We start from the raw sequence: 18,583 nt of genomic DNA, 5'->3' as shown, positions 1-18,583 counted from the left end.
TATTGCCAAGCTGCTCCTCCTGCTCCCAGTTTTTAAAAATATGAAAGTGGTAAATATAAACAGGTAGAAGCAGCTGCATATTGGGAAGAGGCATGGGTTGAATAACTTTTTCATTTATTAAAAAAATATGGAAGCTATGATTGAAATTGGCAAACAAAAAATCCTGAAAAAACATTGGAAAGCAAACAGTTGACATTTATTCTGTAAAGTGAGCTTTCAATTCTCATTAGCTTGATTAGAGCAATTTATATAACAGTTTTGCTTTTGGCTTCCCTGTGATTTTAAGAACCCCTTACAGATTTCTTAATATCTTAGACATCTTCAAGGACTTCCATGTCCCTTAAGCATCTCTGTTAAACTTCTAAATCTCACTTGCTCTCTTAAAATCAGTGACTTTTACAATGCAATTATGTGCAAGGATTTTGAGATCTGGAGTTGTGCATGCATATATCTGTATATATCTGTCCAAAACAGATACTAAGATACTGTGTAAAGGGGATTCTGTATTAAATGGTAATTTCCTGATGAATCCATTGACAATGTTAGTACTTTTAAAGTTTGAGAACTACTTGAGATCTCTCTGTCACATCAGATTGCTGCAAAACCTCGTAATCTTGCCATGAAAACAAGGACTAGTTTGACATGGATTACATGCGGTTTTGCTAGCAATTACAGGAACAGGACATTTGGCAAGCTGGCATTTGATGGGGGCACAAGTATGACAGGTCAAGCAGGGTAACAGGAAATACTGGGAGCAGCTCTTTCAGCCAAGTTTGGTTTTTAAAGGACCAGGTCAGCAGTAACAGACCAAACTAAAAGCCTAAGTCTAAACCAGAACAGCCAAGACTGCTTGTGATACCCCACCTAATTGCTCAAATATTTCTTACTTATTACCACTTTCAGTTTAAGCCCTGTGTTTACTATGAGTGTGTAAGGAGTTTCTGAGCCCTTGTGCTGTGTATGGACACAGAGCCCTGCATGTGTGCAACTGCTAAGATCCATTTAAAACTTACTTTGTGCACAGGGATATTCTATTGGATAAACTGAGAAATATCAGAACTAAAAACATAACACACATGCTTGGGGGCAAAGCAAAGGCTGTCGATCCAACTGGGAGGCTGAAATTACTGACTTCTGAATGATTAACTGTGTGACCTTTGAAGAGCCTGTACTGCAGGAGCTTCATATCTTCGGGATTTTTGTGAGATACCAAGAGCATAGGTCTATGGTCTTTCTGCAGAATAATTCAAAGCTTGGAAAACTTACCTTTGGGGTAGAGATATAAGAAGCTTAGTCTATTCATTTCAGAAAAGAGAAGGTGAAGAGGTGGCTTGGTCAGAGCCCACAAGACTTTAGTGTGGTAGAAGGTTTCTGTGAACAAAGAACTCTTTTATGCAGCAGAGAGAGGCATAACAAACACTGTGTCTGGAAGCTGCAGCGCAGTTTATACAGATGGGAACTGAGGTGCAAAATAATGGGCTTGAGGCAGAAATCACTGACAGAAATTCTATGCCTGGTGTTACGCTGCGGATCAGACTGGGTCATCACAACCAGCACTCTTGGCTTTGAAATCTGTATGCCTATGATTAACGTGATTCCCACATTATATGCACACATCAGCATTACGTTTAGTCACTGAAGAAGAGAGAGAATGCATTCAGTTAGCTCTGGGCTTTCTGCCTAAAGAAGGAAAATGAAGTGAGATTTTGTTTAAGGACAACTCTGGTAACTCTGAAAAACAACATGGAATTATTAGCATTTGAGCAGAATGAACAGGTTTTCAAGGCCCAGTACAAAAGACTTTGCAGAAAGATCTCTGTTCTCAGTGACCTGCACAGAAAGAAGGCCAGAAGGAAGGCCCGTGCCTATCCTACTGAGGCTTAGTTGTGGTCCTAGAAAGCATAGGACATGCTTAGATAAGCAAATCAGAGGTAGGCAGGGCTATACTAGAACCCTTTATTTCAGTAGGGATCTTGCATAAATGCAAAGGGGAATATCCTTTTGTCTGAGGATGGTCTTATTTAAAAAGGGTGGTATGGATGATGGTAATGGAAGGGAACTGCATCCTTTCCAGAGCAGCCCTGGTTTAAATGTTTCATTTTGCTGGAAAACCCCTAAGTTCTTGTAAGAACTTTAGAAGAGTCACTTTAAAGTGTTCCTGACTCACATGATGGGAATTCATTGCATTGAAAATCTAATTTTCAAAATGAAAAAAACTATGATTTTCAAATGTAAAAACTGCACTTTCAAATCTCATTTAAGTACTCAGAGGGTATAAAAATGAAATTTGTTGGTGATTTCAGATAGAAAACATTTTAATAATAATTATGGTACACGAGTAATGTTTCATCCTTTGATGTTTATTCAGATTGGAAATACTTTGAAGTTGGTTACCTCAGAATCACAGAATCACAGACTGGGTCAGGTTGGAAGGGACCACTGGGTTATCTGGTCCAACCTCCCTGCACAAGCAGGGCCACCCTAGAGCACATTGCACAGGATTGCATCCAGATGGTTCTTGAATATCTCCAGTGAGGAAGCACAGTCACCCACACAGTAAAGAAGTTCTTTTTCATGTTCAGGTGAAACTTCCTGTGCATCAGTTTGTGCCCATTCCCTCTTGTGCTGTTGCCTGGCACCACTGAGAAGAGCCTGGCTCCATCCTCTAGGTGCCCTCCCTTTAGGTGCAGGACTCTGAATTTGCCTCTGTTGAATTTCAGAAAGTTCCTCTCTGCCCTTGTCTCCAACCTGTTGAGGTCCTTCTGAAGGGCTGCACAGCCCTCTGGGGTATCAGCCACTCCTCCCAGCTTTGTGCTGTCAGCAAACTTGCTGAGGAGGCATCTGTCCCTTCATCCAAGACATTGATGAATGGGACAAGAAAATCACTTCCTATACAGTCTTATTTTCTGCTGCCATGGGGTGCATGTCACCCACATGTATAGACGAGTCCTTTCAATACAGCTGCTTTGTTTTGCTTTTCCATTTTTTCCATCAGAGTGCCCAGTTATTCCAGACCAACACTTGTATTTTTTGAACATTTCCTATCATCTGTCTCCAAGGTCCTCAGTTTAAGCAGAATGCTGAGGCGTGGATAATTGAACTCACTCATTTTGGGATCCAGGTTGTTGTTGATTTCTCTTTCTCTTCTCTCTTGCAAACTTTCATTTTAAAAGATCACAATTTTCTTTGCCAAGTTGTGAAACTTGATTTTGTTTTTTTTTCATCTGTTTTCCAGCCACCTTGCAAAGGAAGTATCATGTGGAGTCATGCTTTTGATGTCACCTAGGACTGTGGGTCTGCACTATGCAGATCTGAAATAGCTGGTTTAGACCCTTTTCATTTTCATCTTGTTGCTTTTGGCAGGAAAAAAGGTGTTCAAAAGTAAGAAAATTTGTTCCCAGCTGATTTGAAAACTGAATGGCTCCCTGTTTGTTTTTTTCTTTTCTAAAAGTCCTTTACAAGGGACTGTTTTTTGAGGGCTTGTGATCACACGTGTAGTTTGCTTTCTGTCTAGCCACAGCAGTTTACCACTTACAAAAGAGTCTTTCAGCACCTGACCCTATATTCAGGGCAAGATCTGCAACCTTTAATTGTTTAATTAGCTGGTGCTAGCTTAAAAATATTTAACAGAGCTCTCTCAGGTAAGTAGGTTATTTCAGGAAGCATCCCCACAAATTATTTTCATTCCTTTTCCTTTGCTACTTTACCCAGCAGAAGGAAGCAAAGGTCGTGATCTTTGACAGTGATCAACCCACCTTCAAAATACTTGCAAGTAGCCCTCATCTTCTCAACTAATGAAATAAAAGCCTCTATCAGAACTCTCCTGTACTAGGCTGTTCGTGCCTGATGTGCTCTCTGCTGAGGAGGGGTGTGAGTGGTGGTGACTAAAAGAAAAATGACCTGATATCTTTTCATTGCTTCTTTGTTTGTTTAGTGGTGAGTGGGCAACCCTTTCATCTGAAAATTTGTGCATTCTTTTCTATTCCATAAAAGTGTGGAGTCATATATAATCCCAAGTTGAGTAGGAAGATACTTTACCTACAGTAACAAACAGTACAGGAACAAAGGCTGCTTGTCCTGACTACCTCTGTCAAAAACAAATGATGATGAGTGAAGGTGAAAGCTAGTACTTCTAAAATGTATCCTTTTAAACATCAGTTAACTGCAGAAGGTGACACTGACATAATAAGAGGTTTCGTTTTATGTGTTTGCAGATTTTGACATGATGAGGAGAAAACTGAGCTGCTGAGAAGTTTTTCTTCTTTTAGTGACATTCAGACACTCCTGCTACAGGAAGATGAGTTAGCATTTGCCACCTTCATCGTGCTGCCAACAGACCTCTCCCAGTTTATTTCTGGTAGAATTTCCAATATTTTTAATACCATAATGCTGGCAGATAAAAGATTAAGAATAAACTGCCTCTATTCCTATTCTTTTCTGTGAGAGATAAACAATAATGAACATGAAGTACGTAAGTAGTATTTTTATGGAGCCGCTTTTTAAACTGTAGCTTGCTTTTGAAGTCAGCATTGCACTTGGCTCAAATGATGAGATGCTGACATTAAATGCTACTCAGGCTGAGCCAGTGTTAATATTTTCAATGCCTTATTAAAAAGGAAAGAATGTAAACTAATTCTACTTCTGTTATGATGAAGTTCCTTCATAACATCTGAGCAAAATCAAAGCTCTTTGAGGACTTAGGCAAAGTATAATTTTTCTGCTGTTTATTTGGGGCAGGGAGCAGTGAGAGAATGATTTTTAAAATGCTTACTGAGAGTCAGCTAATTTTCCTCATCCCTGTTTGAAAGTTTCCAAAAAAGGAGCATGAGGAAATCAGGTTGACTCCCATGGTCAACAGCAGCCAATGCCAATGAATACATGTACTGTGGGTTAGTGAAACTCATTATCCCTATGTGCCAAAACTGAGACAATGGAGACAAAAGTCACAGCCTTTCAACTCCAAATATATCACTGGGCTAAATTGCCTAACACGACTAAGAAAATAATCAATCAAAAGAAATTACTATGCAAGAAAAAAAACCCTTCTTCTCTATCACCAGTGTATTGTCCCCTTCTGCACCTGGCTCTGGCTACCTAGTCAGTCTACAAGACACTTAACTGGGTGCTGTTATTTAGCTACAGGAAAGACGTAATTTCTGCAGCAGATGAACACTAATGCATAAATTCTGGTAACTTCACTGAAAAATAATGATATGTTAATCTATCCATTTTGCAGATGAAGAAAAGGGGCAATTGCTAGTGTGCCACTTCAGCATTACTGTCTGCCTTGAGTCCTACCCATGTCTGTTTAGTAGACTGACATATTTCAATTCTAGAAGGCTCACCTGCCACATGCCTGCTTTAGAGCCTGAGCTGGTCTAACACCTCCACCCTGTGTTGCTAAAGTTGTACCCTGTGCAGCTCACACATTAGTTCACAGTGTGGTCACTGTGTTACCCTCTATTCTAGCTTCTAACCATGGCAAGCTGGTGGCTCTCAAACACTAGGGATGTTGCAATTCATCTGAAGAGGGTTCCTCAGATGAAAATCTGGAAATGAAGACTGCTGACTGGGAAGCAAGAACCAGACTCTCTCAGAACTAGACTATCTGATAAACTTCATTTTATCAGCTTGTTGGATCAAATAGGATAGATCAATACCATTCCATCACCACAGTTTATCATCTGGAATCCCTCTGTAGCTTACAGTGGCAGATCTTAAGAATGACAGTTCCTTTCCAAATGCTCCACAAAAAAATATTGGCTCCAGTTGGTGTTAAATGAGTTAGCTTAAACAAAGTCAAACAGTTCAATGCTTTGCATTCCATAGAAGTTAATGAATATGTCTTGCAGCTCTCTTTTTATTCTTTGGATGACACTGTCTTCCTGGAGGGTAGATAAGAATATGAAGCCTGTGAAGATAAAGCAGTAATTCTTGCTGTGACTTGGGAGAGAAGGAAAGCGAAACAGACTGTGAACTAGAATCAATGGGATATATGAAGATTGCATACTTCTTGTCCAAGTATATTGGCTGCACAATTCTGTATCATGATCCAAGGTTATGCCTGGTACCAGCTCAGCTGTATTTCAGCCAGGTTCTTGCTGAAGAAAGGTGGACTTAAGTAATTTATTCTATTCTATTTAGTCTCCATGTTCCAGGAGAAACCTGGTGCTGCCACAGCTGAGGAAATGGTATAATATCCAGATATGTTAAAAGAGATGAAAATCAAAAGAGAGCTATGTACTCATGGTGAATAAGTAAGGCATTAAGAAGATATTTCTGTTGTAAGAAACACTGAGGTACGCACTATTCCTCTCTCCAGTTGAACAGTACCTCCATAAGCAAAGAAGTTGTACTAAAAAATACCTTTATCCATGTTCCTAACTCCTCAAATAAGAATCTAAGTAAGTCCAAAGATTCACCAAACCTGGCTCTGCAAAGAGACAAAAGCAGTAAAGACGTGAGGGAAAAAAAATCATTTTAGTAGTTTTTAAGCTGCTACCTTTCATACTTACAGTAGTCTATTCAATTCTCTGTTACAGTGGGAAAGGGAGATCATCTTACCCCACCCTGGACATCACAGTCTAATCTGTTCTTTTTATTTAACTGGTCTCTTAGTTCAACAACCAATTATATATTCACCAAGTTCTTGGTTTAAAATCATTCTTAGGCTTGTGGAATTTTTGCTGCCAACCTCAAGATTCCATCTACTTGTCTTTGCTAAAGACTTGTGTCAACTTAGACAAATTGCACTTGGCCAGATGGCAGTGCCCTTGTCCCTGGTAAACAGAGCTTTGCTACACAAACAGGCCTGCTGTCATAAGTGTGCTGCTCAGCAGAGGAGGTTTGAGCTAGCTGCAATAAAATCTGTTGTCTTGATGTAAAAATCTTCTATGTTATAAGAATCTTCCCCATATGGATGAGGAAAATCTTTTCCTTCTTTCCTTTGCTGAGCATGTTGAGCTCTACAGATGTAAACCTGCCCATACGTGCTAAACACATCTGAGTATTTTCAGGCATTTCAGTGGTACTCTGAGTCAACAACATTGTGAAAGAACCTGTCAGAAGGTAGAGAAATTATCTTTGAGAAGCTGGAGATATTTTTTTAAGAGCCAGAGGGAATGAAAAAAATAAAAATTTTGTCAGGGAAAAAATTTTTAAAACATTTAGTCCAATGATTTGCTAGATGCTAGATCTATTTGTTGAAATCTGTGTTCTGTGTATTAGAAATAGCTGCACTGTATTTAGGTGAATATTTATAGAAAAGCTAAGCCCTGGTCCTAGAGCTTGTCTCTGCTTTTCTCTTTCTTAAAGCTTGCTATTTATATCATATAACCATAGGATAGTTTGGCTTGCAAAACTGTGGCTGACCAAAGTCCTGAGGCCCTGCCACATGAAAGATGACTTCTCCACTGGTTAAACCCCATCAAAAACAGCTTTTCCACTGGATGTGCCGGGAAGCATCTCACTGAATAAATCATCTTTTCTAAAGAGAAAAACGTTTTGTGGCATAATTCTGCTGACTACATCGAACTTCTGCCCCAGAAGGATTCTGGCCCTTGCCTCTTGCCTTTGCTGTTATAAACTCTTCTGCTTTTAATGAATAATTGAATCTTGATGAGTTTCTTCTAAGTAAGCTTACACAGCAGTAAGACTGGCAGCAAATCGCAAAGAATAAATAACTGCAGTATTTTTCATACAAGCAAAGAAAAGAAACCAATCATACTCTCAGCTGTTTGAAAATCTTGGTAAGTTTAATGTGAAAAACAGAGACCATATAGCTCCCATTTCAGAACATCAGAAATGTGAGATCCTCAAGTTCTTTTTGACAAGCTCTACCACTTTGGTAGCAAAAATTAGCATCATTTAAGGTAAAAGGCCATTGCCAGTTTCATCTGTGTCTTATAAACAGAAATTATCTAAAATTGGAATTTTACCATCTTACCCATCCAACCACTGAGGTTTAGTTATAAAGGAATGCTAAAATGAGCCATCCCATGTCTGTACTAGCAGAACAAAACCAAAATTGGTGAGGTTTTGTGGCTTCAAACTAAACCTGCCTCTCATAACAGAGATGAGAATAAACTGAAACCTTTTATCTGAGTCACAAACTGTGGTGGTTTACATGAGCTGGGACCAGAGGTCCAGTTGCCCACAGAAGGCAGAATGCAGCCACCCAGGTCAGAGTCTGGCCCCAACAGCAGAGTTGATTTCTTGTAGTTTCTGAAGAGAGAACTGGAACATCTCTCATGATCAGAAGGCTGTCTTTCTACTCAGAGAAACCCTAAGTGTTGACATCGTGATAACAAGCTGTAACCATTACATCTGCAGAACAAGCTCTCTCCTTTGCCAGTCACAGCAGGGCACTGTAGCCAGCTCTTTGTGGAAGCAATAGCTTCATCCATAATTAGTGGCTGAGTGGCTACACACATAAAATGCTCTTGTGATATTCTCTCCTTTCATTAGTTCTCTTGCTGCAGAGACAAGCATAAGTGACCTTCAGGTTTCATTTGGATTTATTAATCTAATGACCACCTGTGGCCTAAGAATGACACTTGACATATATCACATGGCCATTTGATGACATCACTCTTTACTGAAGTTGTCCTATGTTTTTCATCTCCGTGTTCCAGATGAGTTTGCTTGGCCTCCATTGATCTCCCACCAAGAATGATATTTCTATTCAGGCTTTAGATAACCTTTCCAAACCCAACTCTCTTTCTGCTAATCTTTCAACTACTTGGAACATTCTTTTTTATCTTTTTTTTTTCCCCTCTATTAAATACACAGTTATTCTAAAGCTGAAATGTGGAAATGCCTCCATTACAAGGATATATGTAAGAAAAACAAGGAAACAAGGTTGGTTCAGTCACGCAAGCTGTAATCTAGTTTAGGGTCTCCTAGCTGAATGATCTATCTACCATACTTGAGGATGTGAACAAATAGATAACTGAAAGCACATGTGTTCTTGCAGAAAGTCTGACTCCATAAAAATGATGAAATTTGCATTTATGGTGTTTAAACAAGATAGTTTTTGACTGACCTTTGTCCACAGCACCTTGGAATGCTTTATGTCAGCTGTCTCTCTCTAGCAGTAATGCTCTGTCATTTTCTAATTAGATCTGTGCAACTGTTCACACTGGAACTAGAACTCAGCTATAAGGTTGCAGGGGGATGTGTCTTCATTATCTATTTTTCTCATCTCATGACTCATGCTGAGTTACATTCTGCTTAAACAAATCAATATGGTTCTTACTATTGAGAGCACAAGAGTGCAAATATCATGCTAGTCCATGGTTTTGCTGTTGTTTTGTACAGTACCAGCTGGTTTTTATTGAGGAAACAGCATTATGTTGTTGAATATTTTTTGGTCTCTACAGGCCTTATTGTTCTGTGTTGGCTGGGGTGAATAAGAAAGTACTAAATCCTTTGAAGAGTTAGGAAATGACAGTAACTGGAAGAGTATGTACTCCACAGCTGATGAAGAACCAGATGATCTTTCTTTTTTTTTAATTTTTACTGAAAGCACTGATTGACTTATGATGGTTTTACTGAGAAAAAAAAAAAAAAAAGGAACTTTCTTCTGTTTTCCTTCTTCTAGTTTCAAAACTATTGGAACATAACACTGCTCTTCCAGAGATCCACCAGCCCTGAACTGTTTCACTGTATCACTGCCTAAATAGCTCACCACATTTGCATTATCTCAACATGCATCAGTTTCCTCCACTGTAAAATATTTTGATCTCTTAAGAAGACTTCCCTCTCTCTAAAGGTTGTGAACAACTCACAGACTTAGAGATCTGAGGCTGAAAAAATGAAGATCACACTGTAACTACTCAAAAAATTGATCATGGGCCTTCCGTTCTGACACTAATGCTGACAGGTGTCCAATAAGGCATATATATTCTTTCTTTTGCATATACATTTCTCTGTGCTCTACACTGGGGCCCCTAAGTTTTTGCTCTGTTAAGTGGTGAATTTGACACTGAAAAAAGGTCTTTCACACACACTAGTGAAGAATGGGGCTGGTGCACTAAGTGAAACTTATGTTTGTGTTGCTATCTACCCTTAGGTAGAGCACACAGGTTGCAAATGGTACTTGCAAAAACCCCCCTACTTCATGATATTTTTTGACAGCAGCCATGAGTTGAATGACTTTGGACTGCATGTCCTTACAATGGGGATTCTTTCTGTGAGTCAGGTCAGAGGGAGAGAATCAGCCTGGGAGGTGGCAGAGGTATGAAATGTCTCCTTGTTCTCTGCCAAGTCAGTTTTTTGGGAGGACAGCTGTCTTGAATATCTCAAAGCAAGAAATTGTAAGAGATCAGAGCTCAGCTCTAGACTTCATTACTCAGTTTTCTAGTGTGCTTGTGCCAGAGCAGAAGGTTTGGCTTGCTCGAAAGGAACATCCTTGTGGAATGGGGGCACTTCTTTTAAATGAATGAAGCTGGATGGGGAAGAGTGGGGAAGACTGAGTGCAGAATTTATCCTGTTGCACATTTCACATGATGAAATTTCCCTTGCTAAAGCAAACCAAGCCAAAAGAAAAAAAAAAAGGAAGAGAAAGAACTGAGGGGTTTTGTGGTAGAGCTGTTCTTCACATGCTGTGTTATGAAATGAACCGAACTGTATCCAGCAGACTTTAATTAACTTTTTATTAGGAGAAAAAATCAGCTCTACAATATAAAAGATTATTTAAAAAATGAAGTATCTTGGCTATTTTTCATCCCAAATGCACAAAGGAACAAGACTACCATACATTCCAGTGGCTTGAAATATTTCTATTGGAATAAAAAAGTGAAGTTAGTTTTGAGTCATGCAAGAAGAGATCGACACATCCTTAGGTTTCATTGCTTTTATTGGAACTGAAATAAATAGAAACCATTTTATTCTGAAATCGTGAAGAAATTACAGCACCACGGTTTAGACCTTCGCGGTGAATTTCTGCTTTGGTGGAACATTTAGAGCTAAGTTGCTAACTTCTTTAAAAAATCTTTAGCTGAATGAGACAAGTCTGTGAAGAAGAACGCTGATTTTGGGTTTAATATCAGCAGTATATCTGTCCATGTCAGAAATTACATAAATAAATCAGGAAGCATGGACTTGAAGGCCCTCATCCTCTTGTTCCCACTGCTTAAAAAATTACTAAGTTACTTCTAACCTACTCTCAGTCTAATTTCCTCTGGGAAATTTTCTCTGGTATAATGTTTTCTTAATATGATGTAAAAGGAGATTGGTTGGTTGGTTGTTTTTCTTCATCAGCTGAGTTAGTACTCTATCTTTTCTAACTCTAGTTTTCATCTTAATCTCGTAAACTTTTGAACCTGATAGATATCTCAAAGATAACTATTTCCCTACAGGTTTTGTGCAACTTAGAAGAGAAAAAAGGTCCAAAGTAATGCCATTATGAAGGAGACACAGAAAGCAAACAGTGTTTATTTTCACCAGCCATGCTATCTCTTATGTAGGAGAGTACACAAGGAGACCTTTCGAAGAGTGGAAATTGGCTTTTTTGTAGGGGAAAAGAATTGTGCAAAGTAGGGGAAAAGAATCTTACAAAGTCATTACACCGAGTAACTATTGTTTTTACAATTTTGGAGCAAAAGGAGTCAAACCATTTTGGAAACATGCTAACACCTCCCTCTGCACCAAGAGAACATAGAGTATAGCATTAAGCTAGTCCTTGTCTTGAGAGTTATATGCTTCTGTCTGAGAACTCACAGACTAATTTTTTTTCAAATTCAGCTATTTTCTAGATTTACAGAAAGAAGAATAAATAAGATGAAAAACATTGGAAGAAATCTTTAAAGGTGTAAATTTGACACAACTTCTTTCAACTCTCAAAGAAACACAGCAAATAATCTGACATCCAGGATCCAGAGAGCAAAAATATATAAACCAGTGCAAGCATGTCTTCTCTCACATTCAATTATTCTTGAAGACAGCAAATCTGTCTTTTTGAAGTCTGCTACTCCTGTGTATTTTTTATTAAGAAATAACATATTCCGAGAGCCATCTGAAATTTTTCTTAATGAAGCCAAGAGGAGCACTGTGGGAAAAAATTGCTTAAGAAGACATGCATTTGGCCCAATATTCGTAATTTATCACCATATCATATTTTCTAAAGATTGTTGTCCAGAATAAATCATAAATTTATGAAGTGCAGAACTGAATCCAAAAGGATTTTAATTCCATGGAACCACCATATTGCCAAGGGGCATATTTTTAATTCCTCTCCATTAGTAAAGTCATTGCTTCTAGACCACAGTATTCGGTCTTTCTTCCTCAACACAAAAAGTACACAAACATTTTGTGTCATTGTTAGAATACACATTGCATAAATCTCTTTCAATCTTCCATGATCTAGTGTAGGTATAAGTATTTAATATTTTTACAGTAAAATAGTACATCAGGGTGGAGATTTCAGGTCATAAATATATAAAAAGGTCCGTAGCTGAAGTCTAAAAGGTTAATACTTTAAATTCAGACACTCGTTGTTGGGGAGTACATTAATGTTTTGTGCAGGACAGGAGAGCAGGCTACAGGAAATGTTTAGTGGCTGTACACTTTGGAAGGCAAATTGGATTGAGGGGCACGTGCCCAAAGCAAGACACAGCCTCTGCTGTGAGGAGCTCACAGCCTGAGACAAGGATCCCCAGGGTCTCTGGCATCACTGGCTGGCTGAAAGAGCCATGCATGATCTGCCTGCAGATCATAACTTCCTCAGTATCACTGCCTGTGTGTCAACAAAGGCTGGGGGCCATCAGTATAAGCAGTGGGTATAAACTAAACTGGGAAAAAGGGAAACTGGAAACTCCTGGCATCCAGCCCAGGCTTCAAACCACAAGCTATCCTATGTATTTCTCTGTGTATCTGAACTGGGATTCTGTTTGGGGTCATCTTTATGATCTGTGTATTCACCCCAGGACCAGTTCTATATATAGCACATTTGTTTATGTTGCCTTGCTGTGCCAGAAGCCTTCTCTCCAGGAGATCCACATTGTTGACTCATTTCATCATTGTTCTTTCCCATCTCTTGCTGGTGAAGGGCTTAGTTGTTGCCAGCTGGTACTCTGCTGAATTTGCAATTCACTGTATATCAAATAACTTTTAAAACAAATTTCATAGTTTGGTTTTTCCAGTTACACACAGTCTCCAGCTTTTGCTGCTGTTTGATTCTCATTATAAAATAAAGTTGACTCAAAGAGGAGGGGATTTCTTAAAAGAAAATCTGTGTGTGAAGGGAAACAGGAAAGAAATATCCTAGAAGTAGTTAACTGGGGGATATGTCTGGGAGTAAGCCATTCAGATATAACATGTTGCTTTGTTTCCACAACTTTCAGCTCTTACAACACCTGTGAGCTACTGTTCATCCCAATGTAAAACTCCAGGGTTTCTGGTGACCTCCCAGTGATGGCCCACAGGTTACTGCAGCATTTCCTGCCATACAGAGGGCAGAGGTCTGAGCAAATTAAGAATATAAGGATAATTCTGATTTGGGGCAGCTAGATTAATTCCATCCTGTGGTTTACTGTGGTGCTCTAGTTTTCAAATTGTCCTATTCATTGTCAGAAATTAAGCCTATCTGGTGGATGAAGGCAAACCCAGGAAGATGTGTGACCACACTGGGGCTGCTCTGGACCTCAGGATGAGGATGACATAGTATGTGGCCAAAGAGTATGATGTTCACAGAATGTCATCTGGTACTGATGTTATTAGGAGCCTTCAATGAGCAATTGCAGTGAGGATGGCTTTACATGCTGAGCTTCAAGATAGGGAAGAATTCATTGATATGCTTCTCTCCTAGGGCTGCAGTACTACTTACATTTCTAGCACTACTGCATGACTATTTCTCTGTACCCTAAATCTACCTTGTTGAGCAGAAAAATTGGAGTGAAGCTGCTGCACAATGGTGGGTAGTTACAGCATTTTGGCAGGGAAGGGAAAATCACGCTCACCAATGTCAAAGGACTAGAGATTCTTTACCTTCCCTAATTAACCTGTGCCTGTGCAGTGCATGAACATACACTTGTGCATGTGGGATCTAACCTGCACTCAAAGGTGTATCCAGGTGCTTGGGATAGATGGAGCAGACACAGAGATATCTCAGCAATCTCACAGCTCATTTCAGACAGAGGAATAAAAAAATCAGCAAGTTTCTCCAGTGAGTAGCATCGATTTAGGCAGGTGAAAAAGTTGCTGTGATGAACAGCCTGCTGCAAAGGTCTGCAGAGCAAAGCAACATCACAGTGCACATTTGTGCAAGACAGATGGGAAAGCTGATGAATGGCTAAAGCTGTGAGGTTCAGAGCCTGCTAGAAACAAACTGTTCCCATGCAGAAAGGTCTCTGGTGAAGCTGTCAAGTTCTGATCTGTTATTCTGAACCAGAAAAATCAATGTTTTCCTATCCTGGCTCAGCTTCAGCAAAATCATCATAATAACAGTTTACTGTGTGGTCTGAGATGAAAAAATAGCAGCTCAAATTGGTTTTTGTTCAGATTCAGTTCAGCACCCTCTCCAAAAGGCACTTAATCTCTTGAGGAACTGCCCATTCTCAGAGTGTACCTGTGTGCCTGGATGGTAAGAGGAAAAGTTTTAATTGCTCTATGGATTTTGACCTCAATTTTACCTGTGTTTTGTTGCACCTGCCATGTGTAAATCGCTATGTCATTGCTCCCTAGTCACTCAGCAGCTTCACTGGGACGAGCAAGTGGGCCACAGCTTGATTTCTAGTAGATAAAGACCCTTCTTTACACAGTCGCTGCTGTGCTTCTGCCTTCATAGAATTAAAGAGGCCAGTGGCTGACTAGGCCATGGAAATGGGCTTCTTGCCCTTAAAAAGGAGCCTGGAGATTAGGGTTGCAACACATCAGCATGTGCTATGTTGGCAGTAGCCACTGCTATAGCTAATCTCTGAACACGTGGAAGATATCAGGCTCCAGGATCATCAATCATACATTCATTTATTTTAATGAAAGGAAAGAATGAAGACTTCAGTTTCCCTGGAAAAGGATGAAGAAAAGTTTGACTTAATGCCAGAATAAAAATGATTAAAGGAAGACTGTCCCTTTCCCCTTCTCTATAGATATGTGTTCTGCCAGTTCCTGGGCCCCAGACACTCCAGTCACTGGAGCAAAAGAGCTGTCTTCCGTGCTATTCTCTGTGCAACAAATGTAGTGTTTAGACCAAGGTCAGGCTCGAATTAGTGCTTTTCCCCCTGAGGGGCATCATCACTGTATTATGCCAGAACCAGTCTGCACTGGGTAAAGTTCCTTTATGGGATTATCCCTTCCCATCCTGTCTGCCTCCATGTCCTGTGACCCCCAGCCTATTCACAGCAGTGTCCTTTAGGGCGCCTGCAGCACTGGGATCCAGCTGGCAGCTTACCCAGAGTTGCTCTGGTAAAGGTTTTGGTGGGCTATTCTCCTCTCCCTCGCTCCCACCCTAAAGCCACACGCTTTCATACTTAATGTATACACAGACATAGGCACATATGTACTTGGGCAACAATCTGCTTTATCAGCCTGGGTCTTTTCATACAGTGAGATTTGCGCTCACAGCTGCCATGGTTACAGCCTGACTTCACTGGCCAGGAATTAGACTACTGTATGGTCTCCTAAACTGTGTAGGCATTTGAAAGGCAACTGCTTTGCAGTGAGCAAATTTGTTTTGTGCAGAAGGAGGCGAAATGATCAAGTCATCAGTTTTGTTTTATTTTTGGCCAAATCTCCCCAGCTGAAAGACCTAAAAATCATTGCACACATGGTAACAAATGAGAGAATTTGGACCGCAATATTCAAGGCTGTTGCTACAGATAGGGTGACACAGGCTGTCTGGTAATGGTGCAATGTGCTACATAGCAGTCCCTTTCAACTGTGTTTGGGCAGTAGAACGCTGTTTTGTTTTATAGTAAGGATTCCCATTTAAACTACTGCTGAATCAGTTCCATTGCTATCAGTGAACTGTTCCAAAAGAGCCTTTATTTTCCCTTGTAAAATGCATCCTGCAGTGACTCTTACTTTTGCTGGTAAAGTCTGTAAAACATTTACTGAGAAGTGTGACAAGAAACAAGTTTTATTGGATGGGTTTATTTTCCATTGACAAAAGTTTTGCCTTTTGGTACCGTAGAAGAAAGCAACAAGAAGAGAGCAATAAAATGATAACTGGTATAGCTGAATTATCATAATGTCTGTAATTTTAGCTTATTTTAATTCTTGCAAAATAACCTGTGAAATCATAGGCAGCCCACTTGGCAAGTACATTTCTCTCACCATTTGTTCTACTGCATTTGGTCTTCTGTAAGCCATTTTGTATTTCCAAAAATATAAGGTTTGCCACATGGGATTATCTGGTATTTTGTATCCATATATTACCACTATGAATTGCTTCAGGAAAACTGTTACTGTCTCAGTAGTCAATTCTACATAACTGGCTATCAGTTGAAATTATGTCCGTCCTCATCTCACTCAACTGGTGAGAAATTGGTTGTGCCCAGCATAATACACTTCGTAGCATATTCTGTCAGTCACCCACTCTGCCCCTCTGTGGGTTTTTTCCCTTTTGAAATTTCCAATTCCATGCCACCAACTCCGTGCCACCAAATTCCTGACTACAGTGACTGCCTCAGTAGCTTCCTGTTGTTTTTTTTTTCTTCTCTCTGATGTAGGAACTGGACTTCACCTCTTCAGAGCACTACTCACCTTTTCAATTTGATGTTAATATGGCCAAATTTCCTGCCACTATAACATTCCTCGAAATCATTGCACATTTGTGATGGCTGATGTAGCTGATGCTACAGATTTACACAGCCTCTGTGGCAGTCATCCAATATTCAGCAATGGTGCAATGGTTTTGGATCATTTCCTGATTTTATTTAAGCATCTTCATTCTGACCACAATAGCCCTAGTCTCTCCCTCTACAGAAACTTTCTGTGCCTAGTCATATTTTTTACTTAACTCTGGAATGTCCTCTGTGGCTCTTTTGGAGGTGAATAGAGTATTACGGGCAAATGTGTGCCATTGATTCATATAATGTTCTATAAAGTTCAAGATGTTATTTCTCATTCTGACATAATAAACAGTTTTTTAAGTTTTAGGAGATGAGCAGGTAATGCAACATTTACTATCTTCTAGTCATCCATCACAGAAATTGTTGTGCATGAGAGAAGCCCATTGTTTCATTTGCAGTTCATCCATTCTGTTCTTTGGTCCCATCAGGACTTTCGGTGTGTCTGTTATCCAGCCTTGGTGGTTTGCTTTTCTTTTGTTTGTTCATTCAGTGCTTCTAGTTTCTGACATATTGTCTGAAGAGACTAACTCCAGATAGACTTTTCAGTGCTGTTCATTTAGCCAAAGGCCAAGATGAGGAAGTTTTTCTGCAGCAAAATCCCTGTGCATCAGATACACAGGTTGTCCATCCAGCTGATTTCAGAAACACCATGAAAATATAGATTACAGGAGCATTTTGTCAAAGGGAAGGAGTGATGAGAGCAATTAGTAGTAACATACAGAGCCTTTCACCTGGAAGTCAGTAGTTCTAATCTGTGGTAAACAAAACCTGGTTAGCCCTTAATCGCTCTGGTTGTTTTGTGCTCTCTCATATTGGAGTGAAAGCCTGTGTAATAACAAGCACTAACAGCTCCAACTACAGTGTATTCTGCAGCGAGGCAGGCTGGTTTTAAAGTAGCAATGAGATGGATTTACACTGCTCCTGTACAGCTTCATAATGGGGAAGAAGCACTTGGAAAGCTGATAAACTACTGCTAAACAAAATTTGAAAGAAATGCACTTACCGATCAGTTATTTGGGTATGAATTCTTGTCCTAATGTAAATACTGGAAAAATTCCCCCTGAATTCTTCTGAATTTTGCCACAGGCCCCTGGAATATTCATGTGAATAAACATGGGATCTGTTAAAGAAGGTCCCTGGCCAAGGTGATACGGGCCCCTGCCTTACAAAGACAGGTTTTCCAGCTAAAGTTTTGACTTTTGGTATTTATCTAATATTTTGAATTGCTTGGGAGGGGAAAGTCAGGAAGAAGTAGATGGAGTTTTACCTTATCTGGACCTGACTGCTGTTCCACAGCTCTGATCAACATGATCAGTTTACCATGATCAACAAGGAAACGCTGCAATGAAGTCTGTATCATTGCCCTGACCTCAGCCACAACCTCTCTCTGGGTGTGAGCTCACATATGTTTTTATGGTGCCTGCTCTGAATATTTGCAGGCTGGAACAGCAGTTTGAACTGCTCTCAAGCCGGAAGGGAGAGCCAAGGTGCATTACATCATGTTTTAGAAATTCAACCGAGAGGCACTTCTACCCGGACTCACTGAACTTCTCTTTTTCTCCCTCTTCTCTTAGAAAGTTATTTTCCATTATAACAGGTGCTAATGACATATTATGACTTTCCCGGAGTGCCCAAATGGCCTGTTGAGAGTCAGGGAATAAACTATCATTAAAGAAGTAAAAATTAATCACAGCAGTATAGTCAGAAAAAAATATATTTGATCAAATTTTTCCCCAATCCCCTGCAGACAAATGCTCCATAAATAGCTGTCTCACTGTTATACAATATTTTTG

The 18,583-nt window shown here is 39.8% G+C and overlaps 1 protein-coding gene across 1 annotated transcript in view; it reads left to right on the top strand.

The window, feature by feature from the left end:
* The window catches only part of SLC35A5 (solute carrier family 35 member A5), a 65,743-nt gene extending 61,335 nt beyond the window's left edge, over positions 1–4,408 (top strand). The window contains exon 10 of the transcript XR_007903407.1: positions 4,215–4,408. The gene's annotated coding sequence lies outside the window, so the exon portion shown is untranslated. The remainder of the gene's footprint in view (positions 1–4,214) is intronic.
* Positions 4,409–18,583: the final 14,175 nt, after the last annotated feature.

Source organism: Manacus candei, unplaced genomic scaffold (assembly GCF_025592945.1).
Source record: "Manacus candei isolate 608988 ecotype Guabito, Panama unplaced genomic scaffold, ASM2559294v1 h1tg000014l, whole genome shotgun sequence".
Lineage (NCBI taxonomy): Eukaryota > Metazoa > Chordata > Aves > Passeriformes > Pipridae > Manacus > Manacus candei.
Note: the sequence above shows the minus strand (reverse complement) of the source record. Positions and strands in the feature narration are given on the sequence as shown.